Source organism: Callorhinchus milii, unplaced genomic scaffold (assembly GCF_018977255.1).
Source record: "Callorhinchus milii isolate IMCB2004 unplaced genomic scaffold, IMCB_Cmil_1.0 Scaffold1, whole genome shotgun sequence".
NCBI lineage: Eukaryota > Metazoa > Chordata > Chondrichthyes > Chimaeriformes > Callorhinchidae > Callorhinchus > Callorhinchus milii.
This window is the reverse complement of record NW_024704742.1, coordinates 4635299-4657738: the sequence shown is the minus strand read 5'-3', so window position 1 is coordinate 4657738 and position 22440 is coordinate 4635299. Positions and strand designations below refer to the sequence as shown.

General features: G+C 42.2%; 1 protein-coding gene across 6 annotated transcripts in view; it reads right to left on the bottom strand.

Annotated features, from left to right (window-relative positions):
- LOC103182148 (E3 ubiquitin-protein ligase RNF38) overlaps positions 1-12044 on the bottom strand; it is a 96115-nt gene extending 84071 nt beyond the window's left edge. For 3 of the 6 annotated variants that reach the window (XM_042336528.1, XM_042336536.1, XM_042336531.1), the window contains exon 1: positions 1354-1472. The gene's annotated coding sequence lies outside the window, so the exon portion shown is untranslated. Of the gene's footprint in view, positions 1-1353; positions 1473-11977 lie in introns of those variants that run through there. The other 3 variants (XM_007899028.2, XM_007899029.2, XM_007899026.2) reach the window with 2 other exon arrangements.
- Between the last annotated feature and the right edge of the window lie 10396 nt (positions 12045-22440).

Below are 22440 nucleotides of genomic sequence, written 5' to 3'. Positions count from 1 at the left end.
TCTGACCGCCGAGAGCCACAGGACTTAACACGTTGCGCGTGAGATCGGGCAAAGAGGTGAGCTATTGGGCAGAGGTGAAGGAAGGAAGGAAGGAAGGAAGGTCTTGATGAGGGACCCCAGATGCGAAAGAGAAAAGAAATGCATTTAAAACCGATGCAAAACCTAACTCTGGAACATGCACAAAAACACTTCGGAGGTCCACAGTTCTTTATTATTATTATTATTATTATTAATGATGATGATGATCATCAGCATAAACCTCTGTCAACCTTCACCGGAAAGAACACAGTGTGTGTGTGTGTGAGGGGGAGGGGCTGCGGGGAGGAGGAGGCGGGGCTGGAATCGTGACGTCACCCGGACCGTCACGTCACGTCACTCCCACCCGCCGCCGCGTCACGTCACGGACATCCGGGGGACACCGCGGGGCGCTCGCCAATCGGCGCCGGCCGGTGGGCGGGGCTTCCTGCCGCGGCGCCGCCCCTCAGCGCGGTCTTTTGTCTCTCAGTCTGGACGGCCGGTGGTGGGGGGGGAGGGCCCTCCCCCCTCGCGCGCGCCCCAACCCCCCCCCTCCCGCCCAACCGCCGCTCTCCCCTCGCGCCACCAGTAGCCACGTTCCACACCGCGACCGTTACTGGTTTTTTTTAAAAAAAAACCTCCCTCTCAACAGACGGTGCGGCCGCTCCACCTCCCGACAGGACCGCCGCCACCACCACCACTACCCGGGGATGACAGCACAGCGAGCGACACAGTCTGTTTATATATATATATATATTATATATTATATATTATTATCTCTCTCTACACACACACACACACACAAAAACACGGGCAGAGTCCACAGCAGAGAGTCCCCCGACTCTCAATACTCCCCCCCCCCCCCCCCCCACCGCCGAGGCTCTCTTCACGCAACTTAATTTATTATCAATTTTTTTTTGGTTGTTGTCGTGTCATGTACTCCGTGTGGTATTTTTTTTTAATATTTAAAGACTCTCGAGGGCGGGCGGGAGGAGGGGGGGAAGGAGGCGACAGGAAATTGCCTACAAACGGGGAGGAAGGAGGGCAGGGAAGTTGCCTCCATTTCCCCCCCCCCACCCCCAACCCCCACCGCACACACACACACACCCCCTCCCTCCCTCCCTCCCCACCCGACATCATGGGGGTTCAACACCCAAAACGCTTCAGCCCCGACTCCCGCCGCCCCGCACCGCACCGCCCGATCCCGCAAACCGCGGCCACAAAGCAAACCCCCCGCACCATCACAAGCGAACGCTCCCCCTCCCTCCCTCCCTCTCACTCCCTTCTTTCCTTCTTTCTCTCCCTCCCTCTCTCTCTCTCCCGCTGTTGTTTTCGTACCTATTGTTAATATAAATGACTCGGGTCGCGGCGGCCGCTTCTCTCCCTCCACATCCTTCCTGCTCGAGCCCCGGGCGTCCGCCACCACCGCCACCGCTCGCTCTCCCTCTCTCTCTCTCTCTCTCGCTCGGTTCCTCTCTTCCTCTCTCTCTCTCTCTCTCACACTCACTCTCTCTCTCTCTCCCCCCCCCCCCACTCCACCCCCGCGAGCGCGATGGACTCGCCCACAGAGGGACGAGGGGGGACACACACACACACACACACAGAGAGAGAGAGAGAGAGAGACTGCTTTGCAATGTTCCCAGATGATAATAGTTATAATAGTAGTGATAATAATATTAGTAATAATTCCCTGCATCCCATCCGGCGCCCTCGCCTCACGCCGGCCGAGCCGCCTCGAAGCCCTCCGCGCGACGGGCGCCGACCGGAGAGCGAAAGGGGGCCGCGGGTTTTGCCGGGGCAAAGGGCGGCGGCGGCGGACGGTTGCGCCCCCGCGGCGTCCCGCGGGCCGGGCCGGGGCGGGGCCGAGCCGCCAAATTATTATTGTTTTAAAAAGGCGTTATTTGTTCCCCCACCGCCGGAAAAGCGATCCGCCAATCGACTAACGACCGGGTCCTTTACTTGCTGTTGGGTAAACAGAGGCGCGGGGAGTAAGGAAACTTGCCCAGCGTTTCGCCCGGACGGTGAACCGAACCCAGGTCCTCTCGCTTGCGAGGCGAGTGCTCTCACCGCTGAGCTGCAGGACTCGGGAGCATTGGGTGTGAGGTCGGGGCAGAGGCCAGAGCGAGCGCGCTCCGGCCAATAAGTTACACAGGACCTTATCACGTCAATGTAGCACCGCATCAGATCTCCCAAAGTGCTTCAGTATAAAGTGGATCGATGTGAGGACACCTCAAGGCACTGAAAAGAATGCATCATTGCAGATAAATTGTGTAACGACACAGGTTTGATCACCCAATCTCGAAATGTGCCACTAAATGGCATCACTGAGAAGCAATCCTGACTCACACACTTCCAGCTCCCCCACCAAATAAACCCCATGAACCCTGAATTATTGAGTTGAATAATAAACCATACGCATGGATTGTATTTTGTGGTAGTTTTGCTCCACCTTTGCAATTTTACAAAAAAAGACCTGTGCTCATATAAACTCCCCTGAATGCAGGTTCATCACAAAATATGCAGTCACACCACTTTATAGTATATCCTGTGAAGTGCTTTGAGACTTCTCACTAACATTATAAGGTGCTATATCAAATACAAGTAGTAAACCACCAATTCAGTTGTCCTTCACAACCCTGAACCCTCTTGTTTTGCTACCCTGACATCTTGTTATGCATTTCTGCATTTACTTTTTCGAGGTGACAATTCCCAGTTTCGTCTTCACAGAGGTTAATGTTTACAATTTATCAACAGAACACATCAGGGGTTGGAAACACAACATAGAAATTGTTCCAACATTTAACTATAGCACTCAAATTCCCCAACAAATATTAGTTGTTTATCTCATTGGCTGCAAATTATTGTGCGAAAAGCCCCAAGATGTTTCAACATGTTACTATACTTATATAAGTTAGTCGTCAGCCCTCTCGTCAGTTCTCTAGATTATTGCATTGTTGGAGGTGCTATCCTATAGATAAGCCATTGTTAAGTATCCCACACATTAATTGAAAAGAGAAAGCTGATGCCTGAACAATGATCCTCCAGTTTAATTGGTCATTCATCTCATGCCTGTCCATGGGACTTGGCTGTATGCAAAATGGCTGCACATTTGTCTAAAAGAAGTCATTACATGTGACAATAATCTTTGCTTTGAAGCAAAGTTCAAGATGTTTCTACATTATAAGCATTATAAAAATAAGTTTATTCCTCAAAGTTTTGTTTTAATAATTTGCATGTGAATTTGTGGATTGCCTGCAGTCTGGTCTTCATTGAGATTTTTCACCATCAGTGATCAATCATCTATTGCGCTACTGTGCGAATGCAGCAGTTGCACATTCTTAAATAATAATTTACTATTTTTTTTAAAAAAGATAACTGAGAAATAATCTGAAAAGGCAAGATATACTGCTTTCAAACCCCTTCTGAAAACTCATTCTTTGTATCTTTAGATACCTCCCCCCCATCCCCCCCAAAAAAGAAAATTACTCAGGCTCCCAGTCAGTCAAAGTGCTGCAAGAAATTATCCTTCATGAAATGTGCTCTTTAAGTGCAAGTTGTTATTGTTACCTTATAAAATCTTAAGTCTCTGATCTCTCATCTGATTATTATATTTGTAACAAACATTTCCTGATGCTCGGACTTTGAAGTTGTGGAACCAAAAGATCCAAGATACCACTAATAATTAGAAATTAAAATAATACTTGTACATAAAAAAAGTTACATATATGGCCTAAAGTACTAAAATGTATTCTTTTCATAAATTGTCTTTAGCTTCAACTTTGACCTTGAAACAGCAATTCTGGCTTCACTCTTATAATCCAAACTGAAAGTCATCACCGTAGCTAGCTCCACAGCATAAATCATTTTAAAATCTATTTGAGCAGTAGATTATTCTACCTACAATTAGATTGTAGGTCCCCAGTGAGTGGGAAACATTTCTCTCAGTGCCTATTGGCAGTGATGGTACTGAATTCCTTTTTGGTCTCTGTTGCAGTGGTGGCAAAAGATTCCCTTATGATCCTGGCACCACTCATGAAAGAGATTTCCTCTTAAGTCCTGGCAGCAATAGTCTCCATTAGGCTTATGGACAGTTTGCTCCATGGTAAATGCTTATTAAATATGTTGCAGTTCAGTTAATACATTTTTGGGGGGTCAGCTGGGTGTCTGACACATGTGGAAACACATCACCACGCTTAAGAGTATCCAAACTATACATGGAAATCCAAGAGACAGATTGTTGGAATGGAGTGCTCAGCTCTCCCTGGAGGGACGCATCCGGCGTACGTAATTCCAGAAAGTATTGGGCGCAGGTTAGCAAGAGCCAAGGCGTGGGGAGCACAGAGTGTGCGTTGGAGTACTGCTGGAGTCTACCCAGCAAAAACCTAATAGCTTATCATTGATTTCGCTGACAAATTCAGTTTATACAACTGCCACCGTATAAGGCTAAAGAGAATCAGAAGTCAATTCAGTCTCAATACTGTGTAGAATGAAGCTCCCACTGGAAGTGGAAATATCCAAAGATGTGGGACCTGGAAATATCCATGTTGTCCATAGAAACTAACAGAAACACGTAGTATACATTAACTGCCTCTAGTGGGAGCTCTGGTGTGTATCTCGTTCAGTGAGGACATCTATTGGCCGAAACCTTTACTGCAGCGTCCCAACACAAGAAGGATCCTTGGAAAATGCCCAGATGTCATGATCAAGCATACGCAGTTGAGTTTAAATGAGTTTAGCTTGGGTTTAAATGCAGCGCATATAGATTTTGCCATTCCCTGCGGACTGATCGTGCAACTTCATTCAGTCAAAGAGGGAGGAGACTCGTCCTAACAGTCACTTTAAAGGCTGTAACCCAGGCCCCAGTATTTTTGGCAGGAAAAGTCTGCCTACGGGCACAAACATACAAAAGCAAGTTATATCCTTTTTGGGGGAAAATGAAGTGCTCCCAACTCCTGATCAAACACTTCCAGTAAATCACCCTTCCTTGCTATTAGCAAATAGACACATACACAAAGAGCAAAACTTACTATTTTCTCTCATGCTTGCAAATGTTCAAACATAAGATTGTACTTCTGTAGTTTACTTTGTATTCCTTCCTTCTGAGGCATCTTCCTGTTCTGTCAGAACATTATTAAAAATATGAACACTTTGTCACAGTGTTTTTTTGAGGATGAGATCATGACAACATTTTAAGGAACTGCATAAACATTTGAAGAGGAAGAACATGAAGGGAAGTGCATTGAGATTAGAGTAGTTAACTCAGTTCACAAACTAGCACCAATTTGTACTTCACGGTATTGAAAACTAATTTATAAAATTCTTTGCTGTTTCCTTATCATAATTTGATTTTGCTGTTCATGTGCCTTTACCCATACTTAGCTTCTGTTACTACCTACTTCTCTTCATTTTTTATGTTCTTTCATTCGCCAATTATACAGAATCCCAGACAGACACAATTTAATTTTGTGTTTTGATTTTTTTTAAACCAATTACACAATGCCCCAAATACAAAATACCATCCGGTGTTTCAACACAGGTAGCCATGCCCAGCCAATTGCAACTCTTATTATTATTATATCAAATGCAAGGATTATTATTTTTGTAATCCTAATCATTCCTTTAACATCTCTTAATTTGCTGGCTTGCCCCTCTCCCTGCCTGATATGTTTGCCAGCTATTGCTGTCATATTGATGTGTATTGCATTCAAGACAATCCAAGGATCATCTACAAGAAGATAACTAAAGCAAGGATGGAGAAAGAAGTACAGTAGGTTGAGTCCTATAGAAATGCCCTCATTATTCAAAGATCTAAGCAACTCGTACAACTGACAGGAAATGTATATAAGTCCTGTAGCTCAGTGGTTAGAGCACTCGCTTTGCAAGCGAGAGACCTGAGTTCAATTCCAGGCAGAGGGCGAAACCTTGGGCAAGTTTCCTTACTCCACACACCTAATAATAATCCCTCCAAAAACCCCAAACAATAATAAATTGGTCATTTTCAATCCATGATTGTTTGTGGGACATTGCTGTGCGCAATTGGCTGCCGCGTTCGCCCACAAATATACAGTCAATTCACTTTACAGTCTATTCTGTGAAGCGCTTTGGGACGTCTAGAAGACGTGAAAAGCGCTATATCAAATGCCAGGATTATTATTATTAAATGTATATAAACAGACCGATTGCATTTAATGATTTATAATCAGCATGTAGACAGAAATATATTTACCTACTTATTCCAATAGGTATCACAAGCTATTTGATTTTGCACATTCATCAGAATTTTGACGAGATAATAGTTAAAACAATTTACATTTACTTGTGAGAGAAGAGGACAAATGTTACTGAGATACACAATATTTTTCCAACATTTGGATCAATATACTTCCAACATATTGTAATGGGCCATCTAGAGAAATGACCTTATTCACTACAACCCAATGAGGACTAATTGCACATCCCACCAACACGTTCTTTAAGAAAATATACATGCATCATTAACCTCATCATTAACTCCACCCTCCAGAGTATTACGAAAAAGAATTCATGGTTGGCTTTTTCATTTAGTTGAAAATAAGGTCCAATGGAATAGAACAGGTATGACTATTGAATATGACAGGCATATATCTAACCGCAAGATGAAGAGGTCATTGAGTTTGAACAGATGTTCCACATACCAAAAGCAAGTTCAACCAGTCCTAGCGAGATAGAGACAGGTCTCTGCAGGTTCCACTCGCACTCCCTCCAACTCGGGTAGCTTTCTCTCTGCACCTTCATTAAGTTTTAAACCGATATTAACGCTAATTTGGACAAGCAACTTACATTAACTTGTTAATTTTCTATTCTCTGGTCCACTTTCAATTGTGTTTAGTACTGGCAAACTATTCAGCAACCTTCATTTGCGGGGTGGGGGTGGTGGGGGGGGGGGGGGGGGGGAGCTCACTGAAGATCAGGAGCAGAAACCCAAATGAAACGTCCTGGGGAAATCTAACTAGGGACCTTCATGGTTTGTGTGGTTTTAATTCCTTATTGAACTCTTACATGATCTTGTACACAGAATCATTTAGCAGAAAGACAAGGAGTAACAATCACTTGTTATTGTTTCCATCATGACTACAGTACATAGAATCAAACAACTCCTTAATTGTCAAAATGTAATTATAAAATGTTTAATTGGCAGTTAGTAATAATGAGTGTTATCAATTCTACCCCACAATTTATCTTAAAAAATAATTCAAGTAGAATAGCATTTGCAGGCGTCCGTTAAGACTCATTTTTAACACTTCTTTAAAAAACCTATTGGGTTACAGAAGTTTGTAAATATCACATCTCTTTTGTAGAGTTATTTGGGGGGTTTGGTGGATCAATTCTGACATCGGCTACACTTAAATGGATGTATGAGTGGCACCTCAGACAGTGTGAAGGAGTTTGACACAATAAGATTAGAGTTTCCTCTCACAATGAATTGCAATTACATCACTGGCAAGATTGAGTGGAAATCAAACATCCCCCAGAGCGAAGAAAAGCCAGATTCAGGATGGTTCTTGAACATCTCACAGCAACTGCTTTCAGAGCAAAGGTCTTGGAGCAGGTGGAATATAAACGCATATGACTTGGGAAAACTAAAATATATGGTAGGTGAAACAATATAAATTAGCAATGAGTATTAATTGGGATGAGGACAACATCAGACTTGTCTGATGCTCCTCCACCCCTTCTGCAGAGGTTGAATTAATACTCACAATCGTGGCCATTTTGGGTTTGGTTTAGTGAAGGAGATGACAAGATTATCATGAATGGAGAAAATTGGAGTGCAATTTTAAAAAAAAAGCATGTGCTTGAGAATCTCTCAAAAATGCAACGGTACTTCAAAGCCACTATCTCGGTGTAAGCAATAGTCTTTGATAACTAACTAACCGATTGGAATGGTTTTCAAACAAAATTCTTCTAAAACCTATTTCTGGGGTTGCTCTTAATATCCACTCAAATCCCAGTTTATTCGATCTATAAGCAGAAAGAATACTCAAAGGAAGACCTTTTCCACTACGTTATGTAATTCTGTTTAAATGGAGAATCAATTCATAAAGGTTTGAGAAATAGTAATGTGTATGCATGAATCAATGACTGACAGCATTAAATACAATACAATACACATTATGACGCGGAACAAGATTTATTTAAGCAGATTATCCGTAAGCACCAAATGTTATCCAAAGATGAGAAATCAGTTAAGGGATTTAAGAAAGCAATAGAATATTTGGGGAGGAAAATGTAATAATAACGGCTTGCATTTGATGTAGCACCTTATCACATCATTGAGACATTTCAAAGCACTTCAAGGGAGTTTACTGTGAAATTTAGTGACCAAGCAAATCCAGTAGCCAATTTGCACATGATGTCCCACAAACAGCCACACTGAATGCCAATTGTATACCGGCCACAACAGTGGGAGAAATTCCCAGTGAAATTTCAAATAGTAGAGAAATTTCAAATAGTACGGTGAGGTCTTTCAAATCCACCTGAACAAGCAGCTGGAGCCCTGGACCTCAGTTTATCTAAAGGACGGCACTCCCAAGCACTGCACTGGAGTCCTGACGTGGGGCTTGAACCCACAACCTTATGGCTGAGAGGTAAGGGTGCTACTAACTAAGCCTAAACCAGCCAGTGTTAGGTTGACACCTGAAGAGACGAGGCAAGAAGCTGGAATACAGGGAGCATTGTACTACATGGGCCATCGATTATTATTATTATATAATAAAGTGAGCATTTTCTCAAACATCTCTCAACACATTCATAGTTCTTAGTTGCACAGCTGTCTTGCAACCCACCATTCTAACGCAGCTCATGCATTTCAAATAGATGTATGAAGAATAGGCTGATGAATTACAGCAATAACCAGGTGTGTACTGTCATTTTAGCTTTTCCAACAAATAAATAGGCAGTTTTACATTTACAAACTAGAAAGCCATTTGTTGTTCGAGATACTGGAGTTGGAACAATTGCACAATAGATGGAATCATAATAATTTGACAACATCATCCAGCAGGACGACTGCAGTACCTCCCATTGAATTATACTTAAAATATAGCTTTTATCACAGTTACAAAATGCACACACAATGAACACGTACAAATGTCCATGTTAGCAGCCACAGACAGTAAAACACTACAAATTTGAATAAAATCAAGTTTCCCCATCGCAGTACTGAAAAGCTATTTCAAATAATTTCAACTGAGAAAAAAACATTTAAGAATGATTTAAGAAAGACAGCAAATCACAAGAGAGGTTTGGATGAAGAAACTCTTCAGCTCATTCAATTTCATCTTTTCAGAATATTCATCCAGCAAGGTTTCCATTACATTATCCAGCTGCTTCTTATGTAAATACATGCATGCAGACCTGATCTCTGGTATTGAAAGTATTGGTATGTTCAAGACTAGAGCACCTTTGGTGTAAAATGTATATTTTACCATGGTAAAAAATGAACTTGAGATGCTGCCTTGGCATGAAGGGCGCTATATAAATGCAAGTCGTCGGTTATGCTTTCATTATAAGCCATGTAGCATCAACATGGAATAACACGATCTGCTTCCTTAAAAAAAAATGAGGATTGATACCGATGCAAACTAAAATAAACAAAGAAGTCTCCCCTCTTCAGCACCATCCACTCGTGTACGCATACAAAGGGTTAAAAATCTGCCTGATTTAATTTCCCCTGATATTTGTCGCCTGAGTTTTGCAGTTCTTACGTCCTTGGACACGTGAGGAAGGAAGTTTTTGTTGTTTTTTTTTAATGCACCAAATGCTTTCTTTCAGCAAATGCTCCATATAACTGATTGAAAAGCTGAAGTTATCCCAAATCAGATACAAGTCCACAGAACAAATATGGAGCTGGACTGAATTTGCTGGCAACGGTTGTGTGAGCACAAAAATCAATTCCAATCTCAGTCCCACATGTAGACCAGATTTGTTTAACAAAGAATGTGGTTACATTCTTCATTTTCCTTGAAACATTCTGCTTATTTTGTACAACACTGGGAATAACTGATGGAAGTGCATGTTACATATCAGCAGCGAGATAACATTTATATCCCACCGATGAGCTGACCTGATAACTCACAAGTGACACTTACAAGTGAGCAATGATCAGTGCCTGAGTGAGTTATAGATCATGTCTCTGTGCTGTTTAATCCAAAAGTTGACCGAGGAGTCGTATATGTAAATTATAGCTCTTCTCTATAACATCCTTTCATGCATCTCCAGAGGAAATCTCACCCACCAGTAGATTGGGTTTAATTCTGTGCTATTTGGATGATGGGTCCATTTGAACAATGAAGATGTAAACAACAATTTGCATTTATATAGCACCCCTCACGAAGGGTAGGATCCCAGAGAGTACAGTTTTAATCAGGGACAAGACATACGTATTAAATATCAAGCAGGTCCCAATCACATTGCTGAATTTTGCAACAGCAATGTCATAGGGAAAGTATTTATTGGCAATGATAACATTGTATGTTGTATGATTAGACACATGCTGCGCCTTTCAGTTCAGTAACAGATAATGGGAAGGCTCTAACCCATCCAAAATGGCAGAGAGTCAATGTAAATCAAAACATCTGGTGTCATATTTGAATTTATAATCGGAAGCCACGAGCACAATTAGTGAATTATACATTATGGTATTTACAATTCATATTAAAAATAACACTGTGATGCCAATATTCTCTCTCCTAAGAGAATAAGAGTCTGAATGGTATCATAGATCTAACCGATGGTACCCACAAGGTTCTTCACAAGTATAACCTGCCAAAATATCATTACCTGCAAAGGTAAGTGAAGGATATACAGCGGTATATCAACAGCAATGTGCTTTGATATAGATCAGGATAATTCTGTACTCTGCTGATGACCATTATGCTCTCGCAGTATATTGATCACTTGCAGGCTACCTCTGACCATTACAAAGCATAAATGTGAAATTAAAAAAAAATGTTGTGGGCAATGTTATTACTTTTCGAGCTCTCTGCTGACGTACTGGTTGGGGTTAGGAGAAGGTGCAGAGTTGAATCCTGGTCCCTGCTGAGCTAACTCAACTCTCAAGTCAGATCTCTCGTTGCCTCCAACTCAATAATAAGACATTAGTGAGCCGGGCTCGAGTGAGTTCCGCAATGTACTGCACCCGTGCAGATGCTTAAGTATTGCAACGACATCCAGGGGTTTGAGCATAAACTTCTTTATCGGATCACCGCCATTTGTTATAGGCAGACTCTAGAGATCAAAAAAATACTGCCGGCTTCCTTCTTTATTGTGCCAAGGTTTCGGGCCTCCTGAACCGCTACTGTAAAAACAGTACCAGTTAATCTCTTTCAAGAGGTGGGAGATGAAGATATTGGAGAGGAAAAGGAAAACGTCCATCAATTAGAAGAGATTGACCGAGCTGCATTTAATTTATTTGTGAAATAGGCGATGCACACCATCCCCTTGGCTTTCAATCCTCCCTCTCCTATGACGCATCACATCAAACTCTTTCCCATTAAAATCAACACAAGTGTGGCCAATTTGAGATGCAAAAGGTTGACTTCTTTTAAAACCTTGTTCAGCATGGGCGAGAAAGAAAACACAGATCTTTCTACAGTGCACTATAGTACTTGCATGTTAGCGCTTTAGTCTTGTGTTACATTACAGCCACTTGCACTCCGACCCCATTTCGGAGTACCACGTGAAATACTGTGGTTCAGACACAATCAGCTCTACTCGAGCTGCAGTCTACGGGGAGGTACAACGGCACACCAGAGAAACCTTATAACTCTGCTTAAACTATCCTTGAGAAACGATGACATAACGTGCCGCAATATAAGAAACAGAATAAATAATATTTAACCATGACCAAAAAGCAAGCTACTGGACCAGGTCGTGCATGATTCCACCGAATAGAATAAAATTGCAGAAGGTTCAAACTCACCTTATCGCTGTCTTCGTTGAAAGGGAGGTCATGCTGAGTTAGGTGGTACTGAAAGGCAGGACCCACGGCGCCTATAAAATGAGCATTGTGCAAGAATAAGTTAACTTTCCCCCACAATAAGGAAAAAAGATCGTAAAATACAATTTGTGTTAAGTCTCTATTCCAGAACAAGTACAAACATGGGGGCAAAAATCGACACGCCAGAGAAATTAATCCTTTATAGTAATAAAAAAAACTGCAAGAATCAACCCGGGGACCTACTTCCACACTAACCCACCCCTCCTCGAGCTGATCTTCAGGCAAATTAATTTACAATTCCCTTAAATGTCCTGAAACATACTGTAAAACTGTCAGCCTGGCTTAGTTGGAATCGTAGAGTCAAAAGGTGTGCATTCAAGTCTCATGTTGGGCCCTGAGCTCAGGCGAGGTGCCACCCCAAGGCAGAGCTGGGAGGACATTATATTGTTAGGGGTGCTGTCCTTCAGATGAGATGTTAAACTGTGGACTCATCTGCCTACATTAAAAATCCCGTGACACGCTTTGAAAAAGGGAAGGGAGTTTCGCCTGATGTCCTGGCTAGCAATCCACCAGATAAAATTGGCTATTCAATTCCTGGTCGTTTGTGAAGCATTTATGGTGTGCAAATTGATTGTGGTGTTCACCTACGAAATAGACAGTCACTAGCCTTCACAGTAAAATTCCTAGGAAGCGCTTTGAGATGTTTCGACGACATGATAAGGCGCTATATAAAATGCAAGGATTATAATTTATAGAAGGACTGAGGGAAAGTTAAATTGAGAAACAAGCAAAAGAAATGAAAAGAAATGAAGCGAAACAGAATAACACAAAATGCAATTTAAAATAGGGATTATAGACTGACCACAAGCCTCTGAAGAAGCAATGAGAGAATTAATAATACTGATTAAAGGAACAATAGTGTCTAATCCTTGGCGATTTCAGTCTCTACTTGGATTCTTCATTAAAGGGTCTCGTTAAAAAATGGCGACACATTCAATCCCAAAGAGAAATAAACATCTTTCAATACAGCAATTTCAAAACATTTTGTAGTATCTTATTTGGCAATACATACATTGATGAAGAATACAATACAATACAATTAAGCATTTACAATTATTATGCAAGCATTACTGAAGAACAATATTTTTCATTTAATAAATATAATAACCCTTGCATTTGATATAGCGCCTTATCATGTCTTCAAGACATCTCAAAGTGCTTCACAGAATATATTGTAAAGTGTCTATTTTGTGGGAGAAACGTGACAGCCAATTGCACACAAACCATCGTGGTTTGAACTGACCAATTTATTATTAAATGAAGGTTCAGGTGGCTCCTTCCACCTTCTGTAAAGTTTTGTCGTTTGCTTGAATCTAAAATATTTTCGCCATTAAAAATCAAACGCATGCTTGATCTGAGATAACGGAGGCTGATATCACACGTGCACACTGGAAACTGACTAACATTACAGGTTGGATTCAGGAGGACTGCAAGGTTAAAAGCAAAGCAACTTGGTTGTGCAACTGACAGTTCAGCCTTAAGACTTTCAACTGTGCAGTTTTACTAGTCTGTGCACATCCTAAGTTACATTCAGCTTCATATTGTCTGAGTTATGGATTTTCCAGTCCTTAGTTACGAACATTAAAAATATTATGCGCTCTTCTTATACTCAGAAAGCTCGTATCTGCTTATTCTCTGTTAACAATTATACGTAAGGAACCAAGTGGTAATTTATTTGAATCATCAGAATATATACACCAGTGACTACTTTTAAAACCAGAATATTTTCCTTGTTTGAAGTGATCACGAGACTGCTGCCATCTGTTTCCCCACTAGGAAAATAGTCCTCGCAAAGATTAGTAGATAGACCCGATTTTTAAACCGTACACTAACTTTACCTTAACCGGTCTGCTAATATGCCAGCGAAACATCAATTGCATCCATTTAAATAAAATTATACAACACGAGGTTTAATCCAGATGATATCTCTGATCTATCCTTGATGCAGCCTGCCAAACAGCTCGAGTGTTCTTATCGTTGCCAAAGTTCCCATCACAAAAACATTCTCTAAATAAACAAAGCGTGTTTCCCATGAAGGGCTTTTCAACACTCGATAGGAAAGGTGTTCAAACTTCACTGCATGTGTTGCAGAACTGGACTCACTGCGCTTCGGTGCTGTGACTCTTAATTATGGAGATAACTCAGTGGGAAGCAATTCGAGATCAGAGTCCAAATCAGTCTTGGACAACATAGTGCTGGGAAATTGGGTCGCTTTACATTACACCTTACCTTGCGGCTTGCCTCTGCATGCAAATGCGTTATGTTTTTAAGTGCCAATAATGTTTAACTTCCAAAGCACTGAATCACATCACTGACTCATTTCATAAGCTTCAGATGTGAGGTTGTGAAGTAAATCTTCATGCATGTTTTCATTGGTTTATACCATCCACAACAACTTGCATTTATATTGTGCCCTTCATGAAGGAGAACGTCTCGGAGTGCTTTACAATGACGGGGTAGGATAGCTAGCAAAAGAGAAGGGAAAGGTGGCCAAAGGCATGATCAAAGAGGTCGGATTTGAAGTCAGATAGAGAGAGGGTGAGGTCGAGGATTGGAGGTAGGGAGTTCCAGAAATTTAAGGTTTAGTACTGTATCTAAAGACTCGTGGAACAGAAGGGAAAGGAAACACACAGTAAGCCTGAGTTAGTTGAGCAGTGAGAGAAGCAGAGGAGTGGGGTAGGAGATCAGAGACAGAAAGATACTCGGGCATTAAGGAATTTACAGGTGAGAGTGAGAACCTTGAAATTGATCCATTGGGAGACAGGGAGATAATGGAGTCTGGCGTGGACTGGGGTGATAGGTGTGCATACACCTCGATTCACTGAGATAATGCAAAGATGTCCACGTATCTACCGAACTTCAATTGCTCCGCACAGTATTCTGAGGCCATCTAAAAACACTGGGTTTACTTTCATCCCAGACTTCATGACTTCAGAACCGCAATAAAAATGTTTTGTGCCAATTAATAAAATAATAATCCTCGCATTTGATTTAGTGTCACTTCAGGAGGATGGCTCAAAACGCTTCACAAGATGTACTGTAAAGTGCAGTGACTGTATTTCGTAGGCAACCAACCATGATGTGAATGACCAATATTATTTGGGAGATTGTTGGCCAGGACATGAGGAGAAACTCCCTTCGCCTTTCAAACAATGTCATGGGATCTTTAACGTCCACCTGAACAGCAAGATGGAACCTCGGTTTAACACCTCACCTGAAGGACGGCACCTCAATGCAATGGGAGTGTCAGCCTACACTGGAGTTTAAAGTCGCAACGTGGGGCTTGCACCCACAACATTCTGACTTGGAGGCGAGAGTGCCGTCAAGTGAGCCCTGTTGTCACCTAAGGTGCATTAAGTAGCATCAGACATCCAATCTATAAAGCAAGGGCCCTGGGATTAATTAATCGTACAATTTGAAAGAAGACATGGGAAAATGATGAATATGGTATAATAAGATGAGCTCCAGAAGTCCAGATCAGGTTTTGATATTTCACAAGTTCATTTTAATGACCATGAAATTACTTGAACTTCATGGCTACTGAACAATAACATTGAAGGTCTGTCATTTGCATTGTGCCTTCCTCAACTTGCACCCAGTGTTGTGTTTCTGTATCTAAAATGGTTCTGATCTGCTGCATCCAAGCAACTCTTCAAGGTTCATTTGCACACCTGGTGTTTTCTGCTTAAATATTATTATGTTATTCAATCTGACAGGTATGAACAGCAACAACTTGCATTTATACAGTGCCCTTCCCACAGGGTAATGTCGCAGAGCACTTGATGTTGAGCTTAATGAAAGCTTAACAGCAATGCTCTGCCAGTGGTATTTTATGCTTTCTCAAACAAGATTGACGATGTAACAACAGAGGGACTTCATTAGATCGATAGCATCTATTGTAACACTTGATAGAATAACAGCTCGGAAACGATGCACTCCTGAACAAGCTGCCTTCTAAACAGATTCTTACAGTCTTCCAGCCAAGCTCTGCTCTTGGTATTCATTTCCCCATCAAATTACTCCAGTTGTATGGCTTCTTCAAGCTCCTCTTCCAAAAACTGGAGGTTCTCTCTTCTCTCTCTCTGTCTCTCTCCCTTCTCCACATCAACAATCGACTTCACTCTTCAGCTGATAATTGCACTCAACAGTCCACTGTGAGAATATCCTTTATAGCGTATTCCCACGGTGCACAACCATCACTCAGTTCAGAGGCTGAATTGCTGAACATTGATCCCTTCGATGGGCCAACAAATATTGTATCTTTCAATTCCTCTAAGACAAAGCTGCTTCAAATCTCTTGCAAATCAAGGCAACAGCTACCACTCTTAATCCTTTATTTATCTATATTCTAGACCTCACTGCCCTCTGATGACCTCAAGTGGAATTTTCACATCTTCTTCATTGCTAAGGCAATTTCCAAGCTCTATTATCTCTTTCATGTCAAGCATAAACTGCCTCTTTAACGGCTCTTTATTGTCTGTAAAGCTCAACCTTAATTCAAAACTTGAAGACTACCCTCATATCTGGGGAGGTTTCACTGTATTGTGGACGAAAATGGCAAGTCATCTAATAAGTAATTCTTTTCTTATCTCTGACTTTGGTCCTCTCTTGCTCCACTGCAACAGTTATCATATTTTGTTGATATGACATGGTCATTGATCTTCCAAACTTTCCTCTTTATCTTCCAAAGTATTGCTCCTGCAATTCCTGTCCCAAAGCATCCTCATTTGAAATCAAAACTCAGTTGCTCAGTAACTCATATTTTTTTCTCAGGGCATCGAGATTTAGGACTCCTTACCTCTCAGACTTCCTTCGCTCAAATAACCTACCAACTTTCCGAGCATGGTGTCTTGGGTATGTTGTGAAAATAATCTTTGCATTTGGTATAGCGCCTTATCATGCCTTCGAGACGTCTCAAAGCGCTTCACAGAATATACTGTAAAGTGAATTGACTGTATATTTTGTGGACGAAACGCAGCAGCCAATTGCGCACAGAGGCGTCCCACAACAGTCGTGGATTGAGTGACAAATATTATCTTTTTGAAGAAATTATTACCCCCGGAAAAGCGATCCACCTAACAATCGGGTTCCTGCTTACTGCTGGATAAACAGAGGCCAATTTATTATTGGATTTTTTTTTTGAGGGATTATTATCAGGCGTGTGCAGTAAGGAAACTTGCCCAACATTTCACCCTGCCGGGAATTGAACCCGGATCCTCTCGCTTGTGAGGGGAGTGATCTACATCTCTGAGCTAGAGGAGTCCACGTTGCGCTGACGTAATCCACCATGAGCTGAATATGAAATTCATCAATGCATCAAACATTGACGTTTATAGGATATTTGGATAACTAATGATGTTCCGCAAGTTCACCGTAGGAGTCGTTTATTGTAATATTTAGTCCTGGTGTGTTTACTCAACATTCCAGGTACAATAGCATATTTTGAATCAACCCAACAAAGGAGTTTCCAGCGACGTAAGGGGACTGGAGTCAATCTATCTTCTGATTGAAATAATGTAATTGTTTGTCATTAAAAGAAATAGTTTGAAATGTCAAGGCAGGGCGGGCGCTTACACGCTTAACTTGCGCTCTTCTTTTATCATTGCTGCACGAGAATCAGTACCAACACAAACAAGAAATTACCGTGTAACTTTGCTGATCTCAGTCAGGGCTCCATGGGGATGATAAATTACCCACAGCCTTCCCGGGAAAGGGAAAGCCAGTTGAGTTCCTGGTCTTTGGCCCTCTCCAGCCCCCTTCACCATCATTGGGTAATTACTTTGAAGCAATTACCTTTTGCTTTGAAGTAATTTGCCTTCTTGCAGGCAAATGTGCCCGCCATTTGTCCCTGCTGGTCCCACAATTGGCCAGAGAATGACCAATTAATCCAGAGTTGCCAGGAGAAACTCTCTTCTCTTTTTGAATGGAGCCATAGGATCTTTAACATCCACCGAAACACCTCGGTTTAATGTTTCAACCAACAGACGACAGGTTCACCTGATACTGCACGGAAATATCAGCCTAGATTATCAGCTCAAGTCTCAACAGTTACAAATTGATTCATTCCATGACTGCAATTTGAAACAGAAAGTTTCTCGGGGATGATGAAAATTAAGTGGTCGTCCTAATAACTAGTTTTGCACCAGAGGCTTCGAGTGGATGACAGGTAAAGCAGGTGACAAATACTAACACTGTGGGCGAAAAATGTGATGTTTTATTCCAGATTCTATAATGCATTCAATAGTTATCAAATCTGTTATGAAACAATGGCTTTTCCAACCCTCTATGGTTCAGCCATAAGGCTTTTAAAAACTTCTGGACATCATATTTTCCTCTTTACTATGCTATTTTAGGAAGGAAATTTCGGTTTTCTTCAATTATACTGCTGCCACTGTTGACGTTTAACAGATTGAAGCAGTAATAAAGGCTGATCAGTGGTGGAATGGAAACACAACTCAACATGAGACTTAGGAGACCTCATGATTTAAAATCATCACATCTCCAAATACAATATCCTGTAAATTTGAAACGCTGTACTGCAGTGAAGTACCACTGAAATATGTAGTCTTTACAACAGTCTGAAATCACTCTACTTAAATTCATAATTACAATCAATTGCCATGTCCCTTTAATCACTGCATATACCTTTGCCAACAGACAGTAACACTAACTTGAAATCACTTTGCGACAGGTTATTCCTGAAAATCAGAAAAGATACCTGGTTTAATTAAATTCGCTGCGTGCTGTCAACTCAAACGGCAGGGAACGTGCTGGTTAAGAAACATTAGTAGTTTATTAAGTAGATGCGACAACTTGTATCATCATGAGTTATCTTTCTCCCCCAAATTTCTTTTGGTCAGCCTTGTATCCGACACCTGCAGAAACCCATCAACGTGCTTCAGGGTATCCAAACCAGATTGAGAGTTCCACACGTTTGCCACCCACACAAGGACATTTTCATATCTGTATTGTTTGCTCTTTACCTGGAGGGGACGCACCTCACTCACCTAAGTCTGGAGAGCGTCAGCAGCAGTTTGGCAAGACAACAAGGCTTGGGGACCAGCTGAGTGTGCGTTGGGGTCTAACCAGCTTAAAACTCCATAGCTTGCCAGTGAGAGCACTATCTGGAAAGCTTCCCGCTGCTTGTCCAGCTGGGACCGTCCTACCAGTTGTGGCATTGGCTTCGGAAGAATACCTGCCCTCAATGACAAGTCTGCCCCTCCATATCCTGCCAACGAGGTGGACTGGCTGGTCTGTCATCAGCACGGCCCGGCTCATGAGCACCGAGACCTGCACCAAAGGGCCGACTTGATTCTGATTTGGGTGGGTGAATGGGTGAGCGAGCCCCGAGTTATTCCATCCAAATACTGTACATTTGTTTACTTGACACGCGTGGTTGTATATGCCACTGAACGCTGCTAAAAGACAAGTAGGAAGAGAGTAACAGACAGCTGTTGGAAGCCTTAAGCTGAAATCATTCTGATTCTCAACTGAAATTTGTTGTGGAAGTGTTAGAACAGTCCCAAATTAATGAGTATTACAACTGCATTTGATATTGACCGCACAAATTTATCTCAAAAAGTTAATTTAATAGACTAGGTACTTTCCCGACTTGTGTCTTGTGACAAATTATATCCTAGTTACTGAATACTGAAAGCTAAACACAGGCAATGTACCAAATCTGTTCACAGTATTCAGCAATGCACACAGTGAACAACATGGTCTGGAACTCCAGACACAAACTAAATCATTGCACAAAGAGTAAACGTTCCATTCAGTTTTCAAACAGTGCAATGTTATAAAGCAGCGCTTGCTTTAAATGCTCGCCACTAGCAGTATTTCATTGCCATGCCTCAATTTATTCAGCCTCTCTTTACATACAGCCTCTACTTTATTAACTAGAATAGCCACTACGCTTACAGGACAGGCTCCAGTACATTAACTGGAATAGCCTGGTTTCTTTTGTTCCAATTTTCCACATAGTTTGATTATTTGAACAAGAATAAGTGTTTTGATTAACTCTTCGATCGTAAACTTCTCTATCAAACAATATTGCACCGCCAGATACTGCACAGATTCTAAAGATATTCACAGTAACACTTGCATCTGATACACCTCGTCACATGAACGTCACAAAGAGATTCGCAGGATTTTACTGTAAAACAGTATTTGTCAGTGAATTGCAGTCTCTTATTTAGAGATTCCTCAGTACCAATTTGGATGTCATCTCATTTTCAGAAATTAGACAAGATTTGGTAACTGTTTGAATGTTAATACAATTGTCACAGAGAAACCCTGACACAAGGTGTTGAACATGACTTGCCAATCCATCACACTGGATGTCCACACCTCTACACCACGCTCGATCCCTCAAATTCACCAACTGCCAGTCCATCTCAAACTCGCCCTTCATCTCCAAAGTCCTGGAACAAGTTGTTGCCAATCACCTTCGCTCACACCTTTCCCTCCACTCCATACTCCAGCCCTTTCAGGCCGGTTTCTCCCCAGCCCATCGCACCAGACGGCACTCGTCAAAGTCACAGATGACGTCCTCTCTCTTGACCGCCATTCCTCCCTCTTCAGCATCGTCAACATTCACGTGCAAATCACTTCACGCCCTGCCACCTCCCGATCTCTCCAACCTGCTCACACCCCACTCCTCTACGTCTCGCTCACTCGTCTCCGGCCTCCCGCACGTCCCTTCCGCTCCACCATCAGCGGCTGTGCTTTCCGCCACTCGGCCCGATACTCTGGGACTTTCTGCCTCGATTCCTCCGCTGTACCCCACCCGACCCCACCCCTTCTTATCCATCTTCAGATCACACCTGAAGAACTTCCTCTTGGACCATGCCTACGGTCACTACTCCTCTTTCCCCGGCTCAGCGTCAAGCTCTGCCACTGTTAAGCACTCGAAGAGACTAGCCCACATGAAAGGCGCTGTGTAAATGCAAGTTGCTGTTCCCTCAAATTACGTTGAGCTGAACCAAACACTGTGTATGGGTGGGTTTGACGTGAATAAATATTAAATGCGGTGCTGGTAAATTTGATGGGCCATGATGTTCAGGATAATTCTCGACCGATCAGTGCCTACTGCATCAGACGCTGAGCAGTTATATTATTTTGTTAATACAGGGTGTTATCCCATAGGTAATAAACTCTTAGGTCAATACACGGCAATGGCACTGTGTTACACGGGGAATTCGTAGCCAATATGTTATTAATTCTGATTCCCACAGCACTGCAGCAGCTGAAACCTTTAACAAGCAGCAGGCTCCTGCACCAAAAACATGAGACAAAATTGCTTTGTATTCCCACACGTTCATTTCGAGCACAGATTTATTTAAAACCCACTGTTTTATGACACACATTTCCCTCATTCAATTTTTTGCGAAGTGGCTGGTTGCCTCATTTTGCAACAATAATACAGGCGAGGGAGGTTCACGTCTGCCGATGCTGAAAGTGTTAACGCCAAACTCTGAGGCTTCCTTCCCAAATTTCTCATCTTTCCCTGGAGCGCAGCCGCTGCAACGTTGTTTGAGGTTTGAATCATCGCACGCTCAGCCTTCTTTCGTTTACCAGTCTGATTGGTTCACGGTAAACATTTAAAAGTCAAGACTCCCGACAAATGGTGTTTACTTGGAAATCTGAATGTCAAAGAACCCCGGGTGAAGATTTCTGCACAGCTCTTACCAAAGCAAAGAAATTATTTGACCATGGTCACTTCCCTTTATCTCGCTGATCTACAATTCTCCAACACTCACCGGCACCAACCCCGATATGGTTTGTTGAAATGCTTTAAAAATAGTTACTGATAAACAATGTCTTGTGACTGCAGCCTCGGCTCCAAGGCAATGTCATTTTCCGTGGCTGAAGAGCAATAACCATCTGGTTACCAGTTATTTATTATATATAAATAATAAATAATCCTTGCATTTGATATAGCATCTTATCCCGTCGTCGAGACGTCTCAAAGAGAGTCACAGGATATACCGTAAAATGAATTGACTGTATATTTTGTGGGCGGAAGGTAAATCATGGCATCCAGTTTGCGCACAGCAATGTCCCACAAGCAGCCATGGAGTGAGTAGCCAATTTTATTCGGGGGATTTGTTGGCCCGGACATCAAGAAAACCTCTTTTCGAGTAGTGCCATGGGATCTCTAACATCCACCTGAACAGGCAGGCGGGACCTGGGTTTGACATCTTATCCGAAGGGCAGCACCTCTGCCAATGCCAATACCCCCAGCACTGCACTGGAGTGTCAACTTAGACTGCGTGATTCCTCGTCCCAAAGTGTGGCTTCAAGCCACAACCTTCTGACTCAGAGATGAGCGCTTCCACTGCGCCAGGCTGACGCACGTTATTGTAATGAATAATAGGAAGTCA